The 6333-nt window shown below is 44.2% G+C and overlaps 1 protein-coding gene across 4 annotated transcripts in view; it reads right to left on the bottom strand.

Annotated features, from left to right (window-relative positions):
- GLIPR1 (GLI pathogenesis related 1) overlaps nt 1-5808 on the bottom strand; it is a 67765-nt gene extending 61957 nt beyond the window's left edge. The window contains exons 1-2 of one of the 4 annotated variants that reach the window (XM_025284437.3): nt 5669-5765; nt 4499-4596 (exon numbers count right to left, since the gene is read on the bottom strand). The gene's annotated coding sequence lies outside the window, so the exon portion shown is untranslated. Of the gene's footprint in view, nt 1-4498; nt 4597-5668 lie in introns of all 4 variants that reach the window. The other 3 variants (XM_044941931.2, XM_025284436.3, XM_044941930.1) reach the window with 3 other exon arrangements.
- Nucleotides 5809-6333: the final 525 nt, after the last annotated feature.

The following is a 6333-nucleotide window of genomic DNA, read 5'->3' on the forward strand; positions in this document are numbered from 1 at the left end:
TAAAGTCTCTTTTCCAGTCCTTGGTGGGGCAGTTTCCTCTGTGTTGAGTTCCCACCTTGGGAGGTTCTAAAGCAATTTTGGGGTTATTTTTAGACTCTGATGTCAAGCTGTCCTGATGGAAGACATCAGGAAGTACAATGAGCTTGTTCTCTATAGTTTTAAGTGGAACTCCTATGGGGAATTAGGTGTCTCAAGTCTAAGGAAGCTCCTGGGCTTCTTCCCTTCAGGTTCCTGTTTCTGCCACAGGAGAGGCTTTTATTGTTTTTATGTTAGCCTAGAGGCAATCTCGGAGAAGGCAATGGCACTCCACTCCAGTACTCTTGCCTGGAAAATCCCATGGACGGAGGGGCCTGGTAGGCTGCAGTCCATGGGTTCGCGAAGAGTCGGACATGACTGAACGACTTCCTTTTCACTTTTCACTTTCATGCATTGCAGAAGGAAATGGCAACCCACTCCAGTGTTCTTGCCTGGAGAATCCCAGGGACGGAGGAGCCTGGTGGGCTGCCGTCTATGGGGTCGCACAGAGTAGGACACGATTGAAGTGACTTAGCAGCAGCAGCAACATGGGAAAGGCATGTCCATTTCTATTTGTAGTTTTAGCTGATTTTTAGGAACCAACTGGAGACTTTCTTCCTGGAAATGTCCCACTCGGGGACAAGAACAGGTTTGGTTTTGTTTTTTTCCTGTTCTTTTCCTCCATGTGACATCAATAAATATTTTAAATATCACAGAACTAATTTGAGTGTATATGAAGAAACTCGCTTTCTGGGTGGCTCAGTGAAAAGAATCTGCAAGCAATGCAGGAGATGCAGGTTCAATTGCTGGGTTGGAAGATACCCTGGAGGAGGAAATGGCAACCCGCTCCAGTATTCTTGCCGGGAAAACCCCATGGACAGAGGAGGCTGGCAGGCTACAGTACCTAGGGACACAAAAGAATCGGACACAACTGAGCGACTGACATGAACGCATGGAGAAAGCATACTAAGCAAAATAAAATGAAAACCTCAAAAGGACCTAAAGGACCACAGTCAAACAGAAAATCCTAAATAAACCCTCAACTTTGGTCTTGGGTTTTACAGATACCAATGACACAGGAAACCATAAGCAACATAAATAACTGAGCAAGAAGATCAGTACGCATCCCACGGGGTCCTCACATCATCCTGCCCAAACTCCTTTTAGAGATCCTAAAAAGTACTGTGGTCACACGTTGTTATTATACAATATAGCATCTTTATCTCACCCATGTTCACAGCTGTAATCAGGTCACTTATCCAAAACGTGCCTTAGAAGGCTTTCTTTAGAGATCATAGAAACATTATCTGTTTTCAAAGACACAAATTCAAGACAGACAAAACACAAACTGCACACACAAATCCTAGCATCCAAAGAAACAGATAAACCACGTCACAAGCCGAGCTGTAAAAGTCCAGCAGCTCTTTCCACTCTCCAACAGGATACCCAGCTCAGGTACAAGACAGTCTGAAGAAAAAGGCCCAAATGGAGAGGAAATAAAATCTCTATCTGTAAACACCGGAGTGACCTGCCCTTCTTGATGAAGCCTGTGGCCGTTCCCATATGCTGATTCCTTATTCCACCTGGCAGTGCAGTGGTTAAGACTCCATGCTTCCAGTGCTGAGGGCCTGGGCTCGTTCCCTGGTTGGGGAACTAAGATCCCGCATGCCTCATGGCATGACCAAAAACGAATAAATGAGGGAACTAAAGTTTAAAGAGATACCATTGCCCTGTTCCAGCTGCCAAGTGTTGGGGCAGCCAGTGCTGCTTTGGGGAATTTTGAAGATGAGATCCTCAGGATAGGAGGTCCTGGCATCTGCTAGGTCCTTAACAGAAAATTCCCAAGCCAGGCCGGCTAGCCAAGGAATAGCAAGGATTCTGGCTGGCTGTACCAACATTTGTTACCTAGTCCAAGATCGTACTGCTTGTCACAGAACAGGGCAAAAAAATCAAAAGAGGAACTGTTAGTGCAAGGAATGGTGACTTTATTTGGAAAGCCAGCAGAGAGAAAATGAGCTCCTGTCTCACAGGACCATCTTGCCAGAGTTAGAATTCAGACCACTTTCTGCTAAGAGTCAGGGGAGTGAAGTCGAGCATTTGCTAGTTCCCACTAGCCTCTGGAGGGAGTGTGTTCATTTCTTTGCACCTGCAGTCATTCACAGCTGGGCCTGGCCATGATGTTTTCTGAGAGGCAAAGTTCCCAGAGGCGGGCTATTTTGTATAATTCAAGCTGATAAGCAATATTACTTTCATGATTAACTTGAAATAGCAAACAAAATTTCTTCCTTATTTCAGAGTCAGTGACAGAGACATCCTTTAAAGGGGGATCTTATATGTCTGAAGCAAGATCCTGGAGCAATACTCCACCCTGTGTGACAGACAGAAGGCAAGAATGGCAGTAGTCTTTGCTATGGGATGGTGAGGGATTGGTGGGGGGAGGAGAAGTTACCAGTTATAAAGGGAATTGACCTCAGGTTGGCTCTTTGGTTACCAGGGAAACCAGCAGAGGAGCACCTCTTTTTGTCCTTTGGATAAGGTATTCCTAATCTTTAGAGCTATCATAAAGCTGGGCCTGGGGCAAGTATGTAGGCATGCACTGATTAGGATCTACCAGCAAGAGGAAAGATTAGTCCTGTGAGTAGGGTGAAGGTAAAGCAGAGACTGATAGAGCAAGGGATGTACAGAGAGCAAGTGAACAACCATCTAGGGAGAACTGATCAGATATTATCATAAAACATGTGTCACCAAAAAAACAAAATACCTTCCAAATTCCATTATAATGCACTCAAAGTCTTTTGTCATTTACAGAAAGTTACTGTTTTACTCAGGTGCTTTTGTAAAAGTGTTTCTGCAAAAATATTTCATATTCAGAGAAATTCATGGAAAGGATTTTGACAGGTACTGGCTTCTGTGAAGGTTAAGATCATAAAATTAAATTAGGTTAAACTTGCCAGAACTAATGAAAAAACTAGATTCAAGCAGAACAAATATTAATTACATCAGACTGAGCAAACTGGGAGGATGATTATAATTTTTATGACATTTTGTTTTAAACTTTGCCAGTTCCTTTATATTATGCTTTTCCAAAGTTAAGGAAACTTCTCTCAAGCTATCTATGTCTTGCAGCATTTTGGTAAAGTATACCCTAGTAAACAAAGATGAAATATTTACTTTTTCTCTCTACCTGATCCCTCTTGAATTTGGAAACCCTTAAGTATTCTTTTCATGGCAATAGAGTTAAGTTATTTGCATAAGTTCATTAAGCATCTGGTCTTTTATAACAGGACACAGTTGGAAATATTTGCTGTATTACTGACAAGGACAGAGTAAAGGGACAAAGTAGGTGATTAGTTAATCCCATCAGGGGCCTATAAGTAGAAAAGTTTACCTGTAAGTTAAACGATGGCTCAAGAGAGCAGGCTTGCTTTACCACACAACCAAGCAGGCTTGCTTAGCAACGAAACCACGCAACGGAAGCATGAGACATGAAACCAAACAATAACGCAACAGTGGCATGAGACCCACATCCTGCCCACTGAGCTCAGTAAGTTAATGATCCCTGGGACATGCTCTCTGCACACATGATAAACGATAATTTGTGGACCTAACTTGAACATGTATGGAAAAGAAAACACCTCTGCTCAATCAGGAGGAGGAGCTGTTAATGAAAGCATGACTTCCGCTCAAGAAAGACAAAGAAAAAAAAAAAAAGAAAGACAAAGAAGGCCTCCTCCCCTCCCCACTTTTCCTTTGATTATAAAACTATAGCCTGGTAAGTTCTCAGGGCGTGACAGTTGTAAACCTCACAAGCATTCTGCTCTAATAAATCACTTCTTATCTATCACTTTGCCTCCCTCTGATTTCTTTTCTGCACTGAGACATAAAGGACCACAGTACCAGAACTTTTCAGAGCCCCTGAAATGACCCAAGTGGTTTAATTACCAAGGGTTTGACTGGATTGTCATACTTGAGAGAGAGAAGCATAAACTCAGATATGACCAGACAGCTTTAGGGAATTGAGGTTAGCTTTATGGAGCCAATAAAGTGGCTCAGAGGTTGAAGTGTCTGCCTGCAATGAGGGAGACCTGGGTTTGATCCCTGGGTTGGGAAGATACCCTGGAGAAGGAAATGGCACCCCACTCCAGTACTCTTGCCTGGAGAATCCCATGGACAGAGGAGCCTGGTAGGCTGCAGTCCACGGTGTCGCAAAGAGTAGGACACGACTGAGCGACTTCACTTTCACTTATGGAGCCAATAAAGCTTCTTGGAAAAGTCAACCCAGCACCTTGCTTTAGCAAAGCAGTCTTAAAAAGATCTTATATAGTCATTATAAATTATCAGGCTAACTTTAGTGAAAACAAATTAGTTTTACTAAGATTATTTTTGATAAAAAATGGGGATGATAGTATAGAGAAAATTTATGTTTGTACCCTTCTATTAGATTCTAATCCTGTTAATTTTGTCTTTGAGACTTTGTATGTACCTGTAAACTGGACTGAATCCTGAATTCTAATTTCCTCAGATGTCTGGATTCTCCAAACTAATGGCTCTGACTTTTTCCCCACACTTCTGATTTGGAACCTGTAAGAACAAAGACTGCTCTTGATCTCCTTGAAAGGGACCATACCAAGCCCTCCCCCACTACCTAGATGGCGACCAGACTTCAGGGGCTTGAGCCTTAGGTACACATTTCAAGAGAAAGACTTCATTTGACATCTGCTCTCATACAAATCAGAGAAGGCAATGGTATCCCACTCCAGTACTGTTGCCTGGAAAATTCCATGGACGGAGGAGCCTGGTAGGCTGCAGTCCATGGGGTCGCAAAGAGTCGGACAGGACTGGGCGACTTCACTTTCACTTTTCACTTTCATGCATTGGAGAAGGAAATGGCAACCCACTCCATTGTTCTTGCCTGGAGAATCCCAGGGATGGGGGAGCCTGGTGGGCTGCCCTCTATGGGGTCGCACAGAGTAGGACATGACTGAAGCGACTTAGCAGCAGCAGCAGCAGCAGCAGCTGGTACAAATGCTGGAGACCTACAGATCAAATTGATCAGGGAGAGAGGCAGCTGACAACAATGTAGACTGCTTCCTCCCGAGGCACCAGTGTTTTCTTCCTCAAGCAGAGCAAACCATATCAAATTAGATTAGTAACTCAAACTTCTCTGTCAATTGCCCACAACTGCCTTACATAAGACCACACAGCTCTGCAAAGTCAACTTTCAATAAACCCTTGAAAGTGAAAGTGAAGTCGCTCAGTCGTGTCCAACTCTTTGCAACCCCATGGACTGTAGCCCACCAGGTTCCTCCGTCCATGGGATTTTCCAGGCAAGAGTACTAGAGTGGGTTGCCATTTCCTTCTCCAGGAAATCTTCCCGACCCAGGGACTGAACCCAGGTCTCCTGCATTGTAGGCAGACGCTTTGCCGTCTGAGTCACCAGGGAAGTTTGCCGCAAACACCTGTCATCAGAGTTAGACTTTCTGCACTGCAGACACCCCGGCACGTTGCTCGATTATGATTTCTACCTACGATCTTTCCTATCTCAGTTATGCTACAGCCGAGGCCCCAAAATTCTCAGGTCAAGATCTAGGAGTCACCCTTGAAATACACCCAGAGTTCAACCACTTCTCACCCATCAATCTTTACCTCTCACCTGGAATATGGTGACGATCTCCCCAGCGGTCTGCTTGCTTCCTCCCCTGCCCTTGCATTATGTTCTCCTCCCAGCAGTCAGAATTGTCCTTTTATGGTTTAGGTCAGTTATATATCAACCCTCTGATCACTTGGAGATGAGTAACACGTGGGAACTGCTTCCGCATTGTTCCCATTTTTACTGGTAGTGTGGCACCAGACATGTACAGCTTCTGGGGGGTGCAGTTTAGCAGTAGCTTTCTAGACTTCCTGACAGCCAGCAGCTGTAGAAAAATCCTGTTGCTAGCATTTCTTACACAGAATCAGCCAGATCTGGACTTTGCTCTAGGACTGTTTTTACAGCACCCTCGTCCATTCTGTCAGCTACATTATTTGCTGTAATAATTACTTTCTCTGCTTAACCTTGTCAAAGTGGCTTATTCTGTATCCACCAAAGAATCCTGACTCTTTTTCGGCAGTGCCTAGTGCCTTGTGGAATCTTAGCTTCCCAAACAGGGCTTGAATCCAGGCCGTGGGCAGTGAAAGCCCTAACTACTGAACCACAGAGAATTCCCAGGAATCTTGGCTTTTTGAAAAGGAAAACCAACACCTATTAGTCCGCCTCAGAAGAGGCCCTCCAGCTGTTACCCTTTTGGTGTACTTCTTTCAGTGTTTTGTGTTCATATA

This window comes from Bubalus bubalis, chromosome 4, assembly GCF_019923935.1.
Source record: "Bubalus bubalis isolate 160015118507 breed Murrah chromosome 4, NDDB_SH_1, whole genome shotgun sequence".
In the NCBI taxonomy this organism is placed as follows: Eukaryota; Metazoa; Chordata; class Mammalia; order Artiodactyla; family Bovidae; genus Bubalus; species Bubalus bubalis.